An 18,356-nucleotide genomic window follows, 5' to 3' on the forward strand; every position below is an offset into this window, starting at 1 on the left:
AATAAGTTTTTAACTTGTATATTCTTTTAACACTTCACAAAGACATCCACAGTTTTTAGAATAGCAACAAATAGCAACAAAGAAGCAGAATGTTTTCATTATCTGTTCTTTATAGACATGAAAAAATATGTCTTATTACCCTACAGCAACCTAATCACGGTAACTATAACAACGGGAACACTGTCGCACGCACACACGCACACATGCACACACAAACAGAAACCTCCAAAGCCTGTAAAGGAACTAAAATTACCTTCTGCCCTGAGACATTCCTACCAGTGGCTTAGTTAGGCTCATTCTCTAAGTAAAGTTAGGTTTTAGAAATTACAGAATCCGTAGTTCTTTCTCTAGTAATAGGGAAGTATAGTATTTTTTTTTTCTTTTTGTTCTCTACTGAATAGGCCTCAATGCATATCAGTTGTTTATGTCAAGGTAGAGTGAAGTAATCATGGATTTAATAAAGCTTTGGCTATACGGGCACTGACAGCAAAGAGACTATGTACCTTACCCGTTCCTTTCTTAATAGAGAATTGTTTCTTTTCTTTAACCAGGAATCAAGTGCATTTCCAAGGCTGTGGGACAGGTCTTATTTTATCTCTTTTTTTTTTTTTTTGGTCATGATTTTTTTATATTGTCTGAATTTTATTTTTTTTTAAATCTCTGTTTCTGCCCTTATTCTAGAAATATAATTACTTGTGGTTCTTGTCTAGGTTATAGGTGTAGATTATATTCCCAACATTGTATACTACAACTGGCAGAATTTTCCTTCTGAAAATCCCTTATTTACTACCATTTGTTTCTCCCACACATTTTTAAAAAATGCTTCTTTATACATATTCTTTGTTTCCTGTGTTTTTAATAATTACTCGTACTTGAATAAGATGATTTATTTCTGGAATAGTCATTTGCAAGGGATTCATCTGGGAGGGACCATAGTTTAGGCAGCCGGATTTCTTCTTACAACAACAGTTTCTTCAGCTTCTACGTCTGTGAAACCAGCTGAATTCAGCGCCATCAGGCTGGGCCGGATTCAATGTCATGTCTTCTCGGTCTATGTGGAAGACCGTGATTTTTTCATTCAGACCAAATTGTGATTTTTTTTTTTCCTTGAAACCAGCTGGGGCAACTTTGCCATCCAGCTAGATGCCTCATTTCTGTGTTTTCTTTGTGGGAAGCTAATAACTAGCATTTTTCACCTTAAAATATCCCACTTACTAGGGACGAGGGTATATTTGGAGCTTTGTCTGAGATCTGCAGCCGTGGATGTTAGCTCGTTCTCCTGTATAATTGTTTTATCTTAATTGTTGTTTAGAAGCCTCTTATTTTTAATTCAGGGTTTCTAATATCTCCTTCCTCAGTTTTAACTGTGGGTAAGGATTTCAGCATCCTGTTTTTAGTTCTACTTGTGGGTGATTTAACAGAAAAATTTAAAAAGGAGACACAATCCATTTACTCATCCAGAATTCTCCACCAGTGCTTTAAAAAAAACAAAAACAAAAACACAGTGTTTGTCCTTTGCATCACACCCTCCTAACTCTAAGGCTGATCTCTGAGCTCTTTCGTGATGAAGACATTGGTTCCCATCCTCTGCAGATATGGAAAACCAGTTCCTGGCATTTCTTCTTCATTCAAACACGATGTACAACTGGTTACCCAAAGATATCCAGTGACCATTTTCTGGAACGCAGTTCTTTGGGGCAGACATACGTATATCATTGTTCAAAGTACTTCGAGGAATAATGGAGTCATAATCACTAATTTAAAGGCCAAAAAGTTAAGATGGCATTTCAGAAAGGTCCTGCCACATCTATCACTAAGACATTACATTTTCTTTCTACCTTACCTTTTAATACAGCTAGTAAAATTGAAACCTTTTTAAGGCTCAGATCGTTTTGCCTAAAAATATTTCTTTTTCGGCCTATATTTCTTTTTCATACAGAACAGGAAAGAATGAATACAAAATACTCTGTCCTTGAGGTTATTTAGTGCTGAACTTTTGGCTTTTTCCCAGCATGAATCTGTGAATCTTGTTAGACGAAAAAAACTCAACCTTTGAAGTGATGAAAGCTCAGCAGTGAACCCCACACAACCCAGGGTGACCCTGCAACCCCTCAGCTGCCAGCAACTTCTCTAAGTTTCCATATAATTATTCAAGACCACTGACTCACCTCTTCCAAGGGCTGATGCGGCGTCTTCTCTCTTCTCTCGGAGACTGTGCTTCTGATGGAGCCACAGAGGTTAAAGGGAGTTCACAGAGTGTGGACACCTGTCAGACTTCCTTAGGAGCCCAGTTTCTCTAATTGTGTCTGCTCACGGTAACCTGCACAGTCCTCTGCTAAGAGGGGATACAGAATGTTTCTAGACTTCCTATTCCTTCACATTGCTGGCTGAGAGCAACCATAAATGCCATATTTCTTGAGATACCGTGGCACCCACATCATCTTCTCTGTGGTGCTGAGATTTTTCCTACGTAGTAACCATATCCCTCTACCAATGAGAGAATTGTTGTTTAATTAATTCAAGGTATGAGATGAATACATTCTGGAGATTTATGTGCAGCACGACACTTACAACTACTAATACTGCATTGTGTACTTAAATTTTGCTGAGGGAATAATCTTAAGTCTTCTCCTGTAGGGTGTCCCCTCCCCCGAACTGATGGTAGCTATGTGAGGAGATTAACTTGACCGTGTTAATCATTTCACAATATGGCTGGCTATACATGAAATCATCATGCTGTATACCTTAAAAAGATTCATGCTTTCCAACCTACACATATACGACTTTTATTTCCTCCATCATATCTCAATACAGCTGGGGAAAATGTAATTTTTAAATATTTCAAAAATAAGGTATTTTTGAAATAGGTTATTACGGTTTCATAATTTCATCTGCTGTTATTTATATGTAGGCTTCTGCTACAATTTATCTCAAGAGCATTTTGAATGAGACATTAGAGGCAATAGTGTGTATCATTCCTTTTTTCCTCAATTGTTTTTAAAAGACTTTTAACAGCATGCTTGTTTCGCAGAAAATGAAGACAGCAGTTAGTTTAAAATTTACCATGTATCTTCACCAATAGTAAGGAAAGAGAGGAGGTTCAAGGCTTTTCAAATGTGTTTATTATTATTATATTATTATTATTATTATTTTATTATTCATGTATTCCCAATGCTAGAGCAGTCATGCGGCTTCATTGTGCGAGTTTTTTTCTCACTTCTTTTCTTCTTCCTTTCATCTTAATTTACAATTAATTATTTATGATAGCCCCAGAATGTATACATATAATTATTTTCATCAAGAGCCCCCTTGGTTTTTCTTTCCCCTCCTTATGAGTTTTCAGCCACCCTTCATGAGCACATGAGCACAGAGACCAGGTAGTTCTGTCTTCTAACTGCTTGGGTAAGGGCCGGGGAAAGTGTATTGAAAAACGCAAGAGCAGGTTGGACAAGCACAGAACAACATGTATGATCGTAATGTATATGATCAAATGTTCCTCGAGGCATGAAAGGAAACAGCACGTCTCCTAACTTAAGTACTGAGTAAAGTAGTACAATGTACACAGGAATATAAAGTAAAGGACTACAATACACAGGCTATAATGGAGATAATGAACACAGCTACAGAATTATTTAGGAGGAGGCTATTTTCTTGTGCCTCTTCAACAGTTTCGATGAATCCTTTTTTTGGTGGGTGAACTCGATGGCTCTTAAATATTCCCCTGAGCGGCATGATTTCATAAACTCTTACACAGCTGATACATGGGAAGTAGTGGTTGGAACAGGTAGATTATGATCTCGATATTTCTCCAATCTTTAATCACTCTTAGAAGAAAAAAAAATGTTTTCTGTTTCTTCACAGTTGTTTTTAAACTGTTACACGCCTAAATAAAATAAAGTTCTTAGCACTGACACTGCTTCCTTTCTGTACCAAATAATGAATTTTCCAGAGAAATTAGGAAATGTGTATATATAAATGTGTATATATATATATATACACACACACACACACACACCATGGAGCTTATAGTCACGCTACTTAAGTACCTGAGGAGAATATCTAATAGATATATTGAATTGTCACAAAATAACATAAGCCTTTTTAAGACCTAGCTATATATATCAATAGCAAACACTGCTGAATAGACCAATTGCTAGTTTTAAAAATATAATAGAAGGACTACAGAGCTTAAAATTATTACGAAAATAGGACTATTTAAAAAGTTCTTGTTCAGATACAAAAGTGTTTTTTTTTTAGAACTTGAGTATCTAGGGGCACCTGGGTGGCTCAGTGGGTTAAACCTCTGCCTTCAGCTCAGGTCATGGTCCCAGGGTCCTGGGATTGAGCCCTGCATCAGGCTCTCTGCTCATCAGGGAGCCTGCTTCCTTCCCCCTTTCTCTCTGCTTGCCTTTCTGCTTACTTGTGATCTCTCTCTATGTCAAATAAATAATAAAATCTTAAAAAAAAAAAAAAGAACTTGAGTATCTAAAATATTATGATGGTTATTATTATATAAAAACCCCCAATAGTTAAAGACTTCCTCAAGTGGCATACCGTAATTCTTTCACTTACTTTAGTGAGGGAATTTATCTTTTAAATGTCCTAATAATAAAATCAAGTATATAATTGTTACAAGCGAGCTTGAGATTGGTTCAAAAAACAAATACACTTTTTTTCTGTGAAAGATAATTTGCATTGTAGATTGGCATTAAAATAGCCACGTCCTTATTAGGACTTAACAGAGAAATAAAGAATGAGTTTAATTTTTTTTTAATATTCAGAATATATATGCCTATTATATCTAGGTAAGTCCAATTACAATTTTATCCTAAATGAATTGTTCATTTCTTTCGCTGAGCTAGTCACTACGTGCTTGAAATATTTTACAATATTTACGAATATTTTACGAACCTTTAAAAAAATACATTTGACAATTCCTTTATTTTTGTTTCTTTTTGGCCAACACAACCACATAAGCCAATATTTAGACTGTTAGAATTTAATGACTAAATCAAAAGCTTTGCTATCTGACCCTTAACAGGTCTATGTTTTTTGGTTGAGTTTCCTCTGTTTATAGGTTTCCTACATTTGGCAGAGAAACATTTACATGTCCATAGGTTTTAGGTTCCTTGGCTCTGATGCTCGTCCTCCCTGTGAATGGCGTCCATGCCCTTTCACTTGATTGGTGCAAACAGAAGTTACCAGAAGACTGTGGTGAATCAATCAGACTCATTACTTCAAGTAACACATTAGCCTTTTCACAATTTTTCTGTCTGAAAATGTGATTTGAACCTTTAAAAAAATATATTAGCTTCAAAACTTGCAGTACAAGGATATAAACGGAGAATGTGCTGGTTTTGCAATTATGTATTTGAGCATTATACATACATAAAGTTTCCTTTATTGACATTCTAAATATATCTAGCTTACTTTCTAAAATTGTAATAGGACACAAACAAGTATACAACCCTTTGATAGGGTGTTTATATTAATACTTAAAAATTACTAGAAACAATTTAATTTACCTTTAATTTTATGTAAAATGATGCAATTTCATGTAAAATGTTAGATTTGAGGAAGAGACACAAAAGTTACATAATATATAGTATATTAATTACTGAAGTTTCTATAACCTACAGTGAGAGAGATAAGAATTTGAGTATTGTGAATTTTTAAGCTGGTTACTTGCATGTCCTATATCCATAGATATACAAAAAATATTCTGTGACCCTGAAGAATCTAATTTTTAATCAACTACAAAATGGATCTACTTTGATATTTATGTGGCATTCTGGATAGTGATCAAACTATAATGTATTAAAATATTTGGGGGAAGATTTACCCTTAATTTACCATAACATCATTCAGGAAGAGGTGATCAGTAATATATTTTAAATGAAACAAACTAAGGCTAAATTCTCATGTCCATATTAAGTATATTCTAGGGCTATGGTGGGCTGATCACTTTGGTTGTTAATACCTAGAATCTAAAATATTAAATGTTTGCACTAAGGGGCGACGGTGACAGGTAGCGATCTTGCTTGATTTTCTCCCAGTGATTTTGAGAACATTTCACCAAAACTTTCTCTTCACTTTCTGGCATTCCATTTACTTAGAACATTTGTTTGTGAGTAGAGGCTCTCAAACTTGAACATGCATTAGAAATACCTGGAGAAAAGAAAAAAGAACCACCTGGAGGAGTTGTTAAAAACATATTGTTGGAACCCCCCACCCAGTACCCAGTTTAGTAGTTGTAGAACAGAGCCCAAGAATTTGCATTTTTATCAATTCCCAGGTCTTTTTTTTTTTTTTTTTAAGATCTTATTTAATTATTTGACATAGAGAGACACAGCGAGAGGGAACACAAGCAGAGAGAGTAGGAGAGGGAGAAGCAGGCTTCCCACTAAACAGGGGGCCTGATATGGGGCTCGATCCCAGGACCCTGGGATCATGACCTGAGCCTAAGGCAGATGCTTAACAACTAAGCCAACCAGGAGCTCCCAAGTCCCAGGTCTTCTTGATGTTGCTGATCCAGGGACCACGCTTTGTAAAACACTGGTCTGGAGAAGAAAAGGAACTCCATTGACTAAAAGCATAGCTGCAATATAACGGATGCTTGCTATTTTTTTTTTAAGTTTTTATTTATTTAAGTAATCTCTACACCCAACAAGGTGCGCAAACTCATGCTCCGAAATCAAGAGTTGCACACCCTTCTGACTGAGTCAGCCAGGCACCCCACTTGTTATTTATTTTTATTAAGTAAATAATGTATCTGTTAGACATTTGCTTCTTCTAACAACTCGTGTGTGGTGTTTATGCTTTGGGCTCCCTATATGATTGCTTTTAGTAATATATTTAAGCATCACTGTTTTTCCTAATGCTTCCCTAGAAAAATAATTGTGAGCTCCCTCCTATTAGATACACTAATATTATAACAGTATAAACATGTTATACAAGTATTACACACAGTGTAGGAAATAAAGAAAAAGGAAAGAGAGAAAGAAACTAAGAAAAGGAAAAAAAAAAAAAGACTCCTATGATCTAACAAGGAAACACAAAGATTGTAATCATGATCGATTTTTGACTTTTTTATATCTCCCTTCGGAATTCTTGAAAGGAAATATTTCGTGATGTCATGGTAGCTCAGATCCATGAGTTGGTGGTGTCCACGTCACAGAGACTGGTGAATGCTCTTTCTGCTCGGAGACTCATTTTACCAGCCTGCCAAGATTGTTACTGTTGCCTTTGTTGCTTTGCTGTGTGTAAATTTGGTTTTATTACAGCCCTTCCCTTCCATTGGAAAACATGAGGAAGACAGAAAATTGGAGTTACTGACCCTTTACTGCACCTAAAAAATTTCCCTTCCCCTAACAGTTGTGATGTTATTATTGACCCAAATTTATGTTCAAATCTATTGAGTCTTGCATGCGGTTTGTCACAGCTGATATCTCACCAGTCTGAAAGCAACTTCTGAAATTCGAAAGTCAACGTACCATCTTATATTCTAAATAATGATCCCGAGCTGAATACCAAAGCCTTTAATACCCCCTTGGCTAATGAAAACAATAAACCCAACTTTAGGTAAATGACAGGTGCACAGCTAGCACGACTTTGCCTTCTGATAGAACCAGGCTGCCTTCTGATCGTTGAGGCTCTCCAGTCTTTTTCATAAAATGATAGGTTATCTTATTTCCATGGTTTTATTCAAGGTGCTTACTTGCCTGATTCAGTTGTTCTGCAAACAAGCCTCAGCATCACAGAAACTTATCCAGAGCTGAAGTCATTTACTCTCAAAACACATCCCAAGGTGGTGAAGTTTCTACAAAATCAGTTTTTGCGGTATGACTTTGAGACTCAGGAATCATATCGTACCACGGCAGACTACAGTTTGAAGTGATTAAAAGAAAAAAAAAAAAAAAACTATGTCTTACATGTGGCTTCTATTCTTTTATACCCATTATAAAAACAAAACTGAAAAACCTTGATGTGGCACTTAGATGTACAAACAGTTGTCCTGCCGTAGCAAATAACAAGAATAGTCAGTCAGGGAATCATTTTTTCTTATGCTAAAGCTCCAATTTCCCAAGAACCAAGAACTGACTCACGAAGGTTTTTCCAGCTGTTGGAGAGAAGTACTTTTGCAGAAATTCTCTGAGGGTCAGAAAGTCAACACTCCAAACTCCATCCAGCAGACCTTTTGTCCTACCAGGTAAAGAGATATTTTCAGGATGATTTATCCACAAATGAGTCAGGAACCATTCGCTGCTGAGGTCCACGTACTCATGGGAGCAAAATCAGGTCCGTAATGGCTCTCGCGGACCACGTTTCCCTCTGAACTTTGAGTTTAAAAAAAATACCATGTCAAGGTGCCTGGGGGGTCACTTAAGCGTCTGCCTTCAGCTCAAGTCACCATCTCAGGGTCCTGGGATCAGGTCCAGCATTGGGCTCCCTGCTTCTCCCTACCCTTCTCGTTTTCTCTCTCACAATCCCTCTCTCTCAATCCCTCTCTCTCAATCACAAATAAATAAATAAATCTTTTTTAAAAATCTTAAAAAAATAAATAAATCTTTAAAAAAATGAATCTTTAAAAAAAAAAGTCTTCCATGTTATGTGATATGTTGGGATGCTAGGAACATTAAAAATCTTGGTTGCTATAAAACCAATACCTGAAGAATATACAAACCTTATTTTTTTAGACAGTCCCACTTTCGAATTTACATGTAGTTGCCTCATATAAGATTATCTCTTTCATTAATTACAGAGAATTATAAGCTCTAAAGTTTTCGGCCTGAGAGTTTTACCTTGAAAGGGCTGCTAATAATTTCTTTTTGAAAAAAACATAAGGACGTTAAAAAAGGCAGCTAAAAATCAATATTTATTTTATAGATATTTTGAATTAAATCCTTTTACATGATTAGGTCTATAAGAAGTTACAGACTTGGCCCTTATTAATTTATTCTTTCTTTTCCTCCTCCTACTTAAATAAATGACTCTTCTGAGTTTTAAACTAACTCTCTACCTTGAAATTTTATTGAGCATTCAGTCATAAAGTTCTACAGCTATGTTAGGTATATTTTCTATATGTGGTTTGTTGATGAAATAGTTTAATATTCTTATATACCTTTTGATAAAAGTAATTCTTAAACTACATTTGGAATTAGTAAAAGGGGAACATTGCTTTTATGAAATTATGTAATTATTTTCTATTCTGTCTTTATTGTCAGGTATTCAGTGGTCACTAATAGTAGTTATGCTAACCAAATGTATTAAATTATTTAACTATTTGCTTTTCCTTTGCTCTCTCTCCACACACACACACAAACACATACAAACATGTTCTATGTTCCTAAGATTACCTTTGGATATATAAATATCAGCTCTTTGTGCCTATATGTATGATTTTAAGAGTTTTATTTACATTATTATCGTAAGAGTTTTTTAGTGTACATATCTCATTATACGTTGCCTTAAGTTGCTTTGGGAGCAGTACTAATATGTTAATTGTGAATATAAACACCTTGAACTTATGATATTTTTATCACATACATTGGAAACCATAACGGTATAATATATGTGCTTACATGCATAACTTGGAAGAAACATTCTTTAACTTCTGTTAGTTCTTTTCACCAAGAACTGTGTCCTTTACATATAGGACAAGTTGTGTAACTTGCATTCCAACGTCGCGAAAGTTTGGTTAAGTTAGGTGGGCTACTAGATGGTGGATAAGTCTTCTGAACTTTAATTTCACTTGAGAAATTCTAAAGAGACATTACTAAGAAAGAAAAGAACTCTAAAAGGTGAGAGCTGACCTGTATCTCACTTTAAGTGTTGGCTTTGCCAGCAGTTGGCTTGGCACTTAATGGTTAGGCTGTTAGGTCTTCATATCTTCCTAATGAACATGGACAGTTTCACTGAACACTGGGGTTGGACAAGACCCTTCTGTGGCAATGATGAGCAGCATAATCAAGACACGCCCTTATCGTGACCTACATGAGTGACCATTGCTTCTTTAGCACATAGAGTTTTCACTTCACTTCACTCCACCCCCATTCTAGATAAAGTTATTAAGATAAGAATTGCCCTAGTTGCTGAAAACATCCAATCCTGGCAAAGCCCAAAAGCATCTGTTACCCAATCCATATCCAAAATATATCCTTTCTAACAGGCTTTGAAGAACTGCTCTTGTGTTTTGTGCGAAGAGGTATAAAACAGTGGATGCTGTGGTGACAAAATGAAGTTTCTATGGAAATAAGACATCCCCCCACAGAGGGGGACCCTCAGATCATTAACAGGGTGACCTCTGCCATTTCCTATCTCTGTCAGTTGATTGAGCGCTTTGACCTCAGCTGGGAGATGAGCTCATGCTAGACTGAGTTTGGTTCTTTACACGAAATCTTCATTTTTCGTCTTGTTTTGTTTGGCTTGATTTCCTAGGAACAGGGTTCCTTGGATTGGTTGTTGTGATTATCCGAACAGATTTATATTATTCCTGGTGAAATTGTTTTCTCACATTCTGGCACCTGATCCTACAGTCCACTTACATATTTAGAGTCATTAGGATTGGCTGGAAAGAGGATGAAGAGTCCACACATAATGAAAGGATGGGCATAGACCAATTAAGTCTTCACTCGAGACGAGTTGAGGGCGGAGTCCTTCAGAAGTTCCATCCATATTTTGAAAAGCTTTGCCTCATATCATCATTTTAAAACTACATGAGGACTTTTGTTAATATGAATAAATCTCTTTTTCCCCCCCATGCTTTACAAGCTAAAAGAAGCATAATCACATTTAAAGAAAAAAACAAAAACAAACAAACAAACAAAAAAACACACAAAAAACCCCTGAATCTGCCTATTTGTGTCCAACATTCTGGATTCCAAATTTATTTTTTTTTGCTTGTTTTATTGCACCCAGTATCCACATTTCCTCCTTGTTTAAGATATAGGGTAGTGGTAGTAAAAACTTCTGGACGCTTCAGGTAATTTAGTTCCATGGTGTACACCACGCTTAACGATTCCCCATGCTGTATAGACGCTTCTATTGACAACAAACACTTGACACTTCTCAGATAATTGCTTTACTGCTGCTGAAATATCTGTTGCTTTCCTCTTATGAATCATTACCTATCACTTCAACACTGAACTCAGAACCTCATTCTCTCCCCTGAGGAAGCCCATGATCACCTAAGGAAAGCTTCATATCTCCGTGCTCCTTAGATAATTGACTGGAGATGTCCAGTGGGGCAAGCATTATGTAAATATGCAAATATTTGAATTTGACCGGCTTTGGGGCATAGCTCAACGTTAGAAAGGAGTAGGTTCAAAGGGTTAGGAACATTTCCAGTGAATGATTTTCATGATACAGCACAAAACGTAGGTCAGGTAGTAAAGGAAGTGAGAACCCGAAGGGAGTAATAATTAGAGAAATCAAGTTTGTGTCAGTGAATTGGGAGTCTTAAAGTGGACTAATTACTATGTAAGCAGACCAAACTAAATTAACTGGGAGGAGATCAGGTAGAATTTAGAGAAAGGAATCCTTGAAGTTGAGATTTTTAAAAAATTATAGTTATGGGATGCCTGGGTGGCTCAGTCAGTGAAGTGTCTCCCTTCAGCTCCGGTCATGATCTCAGCGCCCTGGGATTGAGCCCCTGCATCAGGCTCCCTGCTCAGCAGGGAGTCTATTTCTCCCTCTCCCTTTGCTCCTTCCCCTCTCATTCTCTCTTTCTCTCTTGTGTTCTCTCAAATAAATAAATAAAATCTTTAAAAAAAAATTCTAGTTATTAGAAATAGCAAGCCCAAGTGTTACCTTTGGGAAAATGTAAGATGTAGGCAATAAGCAAATGGTGGTGAGGACTTCAAGGGTTAAGAGAGCTGATTCATCTTCTACAGAGATGTGGAAATTGAAGTTCTAGGAGAGGCAGTGTTCTCCTGGGTCCAGTCAGCCTTCCATTTGAAAACATAGGTCAACTCTTGAGATTGAGAATTTATGGCAATTTCTTGGTAACTTGATTGACTACCATTGGAAATATCAATGTTGACTTAGTTAAGCTAGATAACAGAGTCACTTTCCAAACTTCTTTTAAAATTCTTATGATTCCTAGGGAGAGGAAAAAAAATCAGAAAGTCAGGTTGCCTTTAATAAACTGAAACAGATTTCTAAGGGTCTGGGAAAAAAAAAAATCACAAATGTCCTCTTTCCAATCTCAATCCTTCCATTCTGCTTTGCAGACAGAGGTAGGTAATTGAGATAACAAAGACTTTACACTTTAGATTGTTCCTACTTTGAATTTCACTCAGATGTGAAATTGGACAAATCTTTCTGATAATCAGTTTCTCTTTTGTAAAATTAAAGCAATAATTTAGGACTCCCTTGCAGAGTCAGTGTCCAGATTAAATAAGATATGTAGGAAGATGCCGTATGACTATCCCATACATGCATCCCTTCTTTCTGTAGAAAACCCCAAAAGCAGTTTTTACAACATCAAGTATGCTATAGAACCTGTTTTATTCTTTTACTCTGATTGTTAGGTTCTAAAATTTAGAAATGAACTTGTATGCTGTTACATCATGGTGTTTGCCATTTTTAATAGGTCTCATTTGTAAATGGCAACAATGTCTTGTCTAAGTGTAAATGTTTTATGCAAATGTAACTTCATCACTGTACATAGTTGGCACAAATTATTCATCGTTTTGGTACGCAGTTCTACATTGCCATAGGGTCTTCAAGATATGGGGTATTGATGTTATGGGATCCAGCTGTTTTTAATAATGGAATGTGATTATATTCTTACTATTCAAAATAATACCGGCTTACTTCATTACTAGGAAAATACAATCCTGTCCTCCTATTTCATTTTCCACTTACATAATTTATTATTCTTTGAATATAAAACTTTTGCTTCATTTATCTGAACTTTTAAAAATACTTGGAAGTATGTTAAATCAGCAGAATATAAATTTGAATAACTTGTACTAGGAAATTAGATATGTAGAAGAAAATATTTCTCCAAACATTTACATTTTCCAATGAATTTCAGGAATTCTGAGTTAGATCTGTAAATAGACAAACGCTCTATTGCAGACTGAAATTCTGCTCTGTAATGAGGGCCAACTATGAGTTAAGATTCTTCCTATTTGTAGTAAACATACTTTGTTCCAATATGTTCTTTTATGTTTTCTTTTATTTTTAATTTTTTTTATTTTTTCTTTTATTTTCGCTATTTTAGTCTAAACCTGTGTCTAAAACCTGTTTACATCCTTCTAAATTACTGAAACTAACACCTTTTGATTGCATTGCAGTGTTGTGCTCTTTTGATTTGTACGTCTGGCACTAGATGTGTGAGTGGTCAATGCACAGAGAATAATTGAACACATTTCTACTTAAAGAATTAAACACGGGAATCACTTAACAATGCGATCCGATTTACTATGAATAGTACAAATCTATCAGTAACTCCTGACACTGGCCAGTAAGTACTTTATGTTAATGGTCACCTTGTGGACTATTTCCCTGAGGTTGGAGATAGGCAGGTTGACTGAAGTCACAAACTCACACCAAATAAGCTCATATATTAATAATTTAGAGAATAGAACATTGTGAAATTATGTCCCTAAATATATTTTCTCTGTCTTTTACGGAAAGCTTTAGTTACATAAGCACTTGATAAAAATATTTGACATATATTGTAAATAAATAAATAATTGTGGACATCAGCAAGTATCTATTCGAATTTAGTGTACTTTAAACTTTGTATTTGAAGCATGTAAAGTCTATTTTCCCTTGAATCCAGATGTCCCTTTATATTTTGGTTGTGTTTCCGAGTTTCAGCTCTCTCCATTGTCTCCCGAAGCAATTTTTGCTACAGACCTTAAATCCTAGTATCGGGAAATCTATTCGACATTCAGCCGTCGAATTGCAGTCCCACGTTTGGAGTATCATAGAGAGTCCCACATATCTTAATTCCAGAAACACAAAACAAATGTTTTAAAGAACATGCAAATGATTTTTTCATTCAAAAGTAAATACATCGACATGAGAAAAGCTATTATTCCAAATATCCACCCTCATCACCACATTTGTCAGCCTTATCTTCTCTAAATAAAAGACAACTGCGTCAGAAAATGTGGCAAAGATTTATGTTTCCCATTGTTCCAAAGTCATAAATATTCTTTGCTTTGTTATATAGTGTCTACTAGCAGTAGAAGCGTTTAAGTGAGAAAAATGACAAATTATTTGATTTGTCAAGTCTTCACTCCCAGCATAAACATCAAACTATATCCTATAAAACATATTGTTTCTTGTGTTGCTGAGCAACTTTTGCTTTTCTTCAATTTCTAATACATGGTTCTTGAGGTTTCCACAAATCAAGATGTTTTTGCACACAATATTTTGCAAATGGTAGCTGAACTATATTTTGTTATATTGAATAATTCATATTTTGAAATATATATGCATTTAGCTTAATGCTTAAAGAGACAGAAAATCAAAATTTCTATCATTTATTTGTATGATGACATGAAATTATTTTATAATAAGCCTCTGCCTTCGGCTCAGGTCATGATCTCAGGGTCCTGTGATCAAGCCCCGCATTGGGCTCTTTGCTCAGCAGGGAGCCTGCTTCCCCCCTCTTTCTCTGCCTCCCTCTCTGCCTACATGGGATCTCTCTCTCTCTCTCTCTCTCTGTCAAATAAATAAATAAAATCTTTTTAAAAGAAGAGTTGAATACAATATATAAACCATTTACTTCTACATCAAAATTTTTTTACCCCAAAACTGAGATTGACAGTGACTCAGAAAACATGAACTAGTATAGCATTACTCTCAATGGAATATGAATTATGGAAAAACTTTGATGACAGTACAATTATTGCTTTTGCTAAACTAAAAGCAGTAAAATACTTTTAAAATTTTATGTATTTATTTGAGAGAGAGTATGAGTGGAGGCAGAGGCAGAGGAACAAACAGACTCCCCACAGAGCTGGCATCCCAGGACCCAGGGGACGTGACCCGAGTCTGAGGCAGACGCTTAACTGACTGAGCCACCTAGACGCCCTGAGAGCAGTAAAATAGTTTTGCATAAAAATATAGAATTTGTCACAACTGATGAACATACATTGATACAGTATTACCACCCAAAGTCTATAGATGACATTATGGTTCACTCTTGGTAATGTAAATTCTACAGATTTGGAAAAATGCATAAAGACATAGATCCATCATTGTAGGATCATACAGAGTATCACCTTTGACTTAGTCCTGAGAACATCTTCTTATTTCCCTAAATAATCTCATTCATAGCCACAACCTCAAAACAATGTAGAAAGCCTGAATTCCAAACATTTCTCCAGCTCCAAACTCTTCATTAAATCTGGACTTTATATATTAAATTATGTTCTTAACATATCCAGGTACCTTCTTAAAATATCTCTTCAAACTCACATATATATCAAACATTAAATTCATGATGTCCTCCCACAATCTTCTTTCCCACTGCTTCCCATCTCCAAATGTAAGCAGAGTCTGTCTGTGAAAGACACAGACTTACCACCGTACTTGATGCCACACTTTTATTTTTCCCAGTAATGACTACCTCATCAACAATTGATATCATTCTTCAATATCTCCAGAGGTTGTCTATTCACGCACTCTACTTTAACCATCCCAAGGTCATACTACCTGGTCCTCTTAACTGAATTTTCTGCATACGTTTTTATCCTACTCTAATCTTTATCTGTGGGGCAGCCAGAGTGGGACCTTCTCAATGTAAATACATGTCATTCTCTTTTTTAAAAACTGTTCCGTGGCTTTTCACTACTCTTAGAATCAAAATCCAAATCCTCAGTATGGTTCCCTTGGATCTGAACTTCTAGTCATTGTCTTTCTGTCCAGCTTCATCAGTTACCAAACATTCTCTATTTCCCACCCAACAGCTACATTTGCATTCTGTCAATTCTTGGAAATGGAAAGCTGTGACAACCCACTGTTCCCACTGCCTCAAATACATTTTCTCCTTCCTTGCAGAGGAAACACCCCATTCTTTAGATCTCAAATATAATTTCCCCAGAGAAGACGTCTCTGAACTCTTAAGCTGGTTGTATTCTTCTGCTGTGCTCTCACCAACTGCTCTACAGTTTTTCTTCCTAACAACAATCACAGTTTTATTCATATATCCATTTAAGTGTTTACAAATTCTATCTGTATAGATGGACAGCACATATTTTTGTCCTTACTTTAGTACATAAAATATCTACTTACTTAATAAAATTTCTTATAAACTGGCTTCTTACTTCTACAAGTACTTGATTATGGCCAAAATATTTCAAAAATATTTCCAAACAACTCAGTTAAATTTAATAACCTAGCAAATACCAAGATTCCAACATTCTGGTTATTCTAGACTTTGGGGTTTTTATTTTTTTTTAAACCAATTTCATTAATGTATCTCTTCCCTGTGAATTTATAGAGTTTTTAGGTAAACTTAATGTTGATAGTCTTGAATAACACGTTGCGCCATTGATTTAAGGAGCTGCTTCAATGAGGGCACCATATCTAGAAATGAGAAGTTCTCAGGTTTTATTTGCAGAGCATAGAGTTATCATAGTGCTATCTAGTTTGATACTTTTATCAACACCTTAGTCTTTATCTTTTTGCTCATCTCTTTGTAAGTACAACTGAAGATGCATAAAATATGAGCAAATACATTGTTAGTAAAGTCAATGTTCACTAGTTTCCCACTATTTATTTCCTGTCCTTTAGGCTGTAAGCTCTATTGATCCTTACTCTTAGCTGGCATCTAATCTCATAACTAAGACACCAAAAGTGGAGACACGCAAAATCTATATTGAATTTCAATTCCTTTCAAAAGATTTTCTAAAGAGAACAGCATGAATTAGCACTTCTATCTCGAGGACTGATAATCGGTTTCTAGCCCAAGTTCCTGGCAACTCCATGATCCTAAGTCATTCAACAATTCTGTTCTCTAATTTCCTCGTGCACAAAATATTAAGTTTAATTAATTGATTTCTTGGATATCTCCCATTTCAACAAGTCATCACTAGAGTCAAGGTAGAAGTCATTACACTGGTATTTCATTCATACACTGAGATTATTATATGATATTGAAAAATAAATATAAAACTATCACATGAACATTTAACTTAGATATTCATATATTTAGGTATGTATGCATATAAGTATACAATGAATAATGTATGTAATAGTAAGGGAATTATTTCCATCTCATCAAGTGGTAAAAGAAGAGAGAATTAGATCAAATCATTTCATCTGTAAGTAATATTAATGGCAAAAATCATGCTTGATTTGAATAATTTTATTTGAATTATTTAACTATGCCATTCTGTTTAGAATTAGATTTTACTAAGTTATATTTTCTTAGCATCACTTGAATAAGTAATTTAAACTCATCATTGTATTGAGAGAATCAATAATTTCTAATGAGATTTGGCAGAGGAGGCCAATTTTACAATATCCAAATAGTAAAATGAATTCAACAACAACAAAAAACATATAGTAGTTAATACTGTGCTTTGTTTATAGCTTCAGGATAATGTTCTCTATCTCTATGGTCTATATTGCATATTTTCCATAAACTTGGAAATTAGAGTTAGTTCTTCTTATCCTTAAAAAATCTGAAATTGTCCTCAAAGGAGAGCCTAGAGGCAAAGCCAGCCAAATATTTTCTGCGGCTAGTGCAGAGTTACAAATGTGGATCCTGGCAAGAATGAAATATATACACAAGTACAATCTACAAAATACAAATTGTATAATTTTGGTGATTTGGGATCTTAGTTAAATGTACATATTTGTACTTGAAATTGTTCATTCCTAATGTAAGGATGAACATAAAAATTATTTTAATCCTTAAAAATTTTTCTGTACTCTAAATGAATTAAGAAGCAAATTAAAAACAAAAACTGCTGAATCAGTTATAAAATTTTATAACTTGCAGTTGATAAAAACTGCAAGACTAATTAACTCTTACGTAAAAACAAGGAGTTATGTAAAACAAATGAACTGAAACTATAAGGAAACTTTTCTCTCTTCCTTTCTCCCCCACTCTCCCTCTGAATAAATGACTAAATCCTGTTCCAGATTTACTAAGAATAATTGTATGGAAACATTTATGTGCCTTTTTCTGGGAAGACCCATTTGCCTTCACAGATTTTCTGGGTAACAGAGTATCCCTTTCTCTGCAGAGAGCAATGAATGAGGACAACATTTTCAAGATGATTTGTCAAACCTTCAAGGCATACTGCCTCAATTTGTGGAACTAAATCTTTTGCTAGCAGAAAAGCAGTAGAGGGAGTCAAGTAGGCCAGATTTAAGGAATCCAT

The sequence above is a fragment of the Lontra canadensis genome, unplaced genomic scaffold, assembly GCF_010015895.1.
Source record: "Lontra canadensis isolate GAN:19392208 unplaced genomic scaffold, GSC_riverotter_1.0 scaffold44, whole genome shotgun sequence".
In the NCBI taxonomy this organism is placed as follows: domain Eukaryota; kingdom Metazoa; phylum Chordata; class Mammalia; order Carnivora; family Mustelidae; genus Lontra; species Lontra canadensis.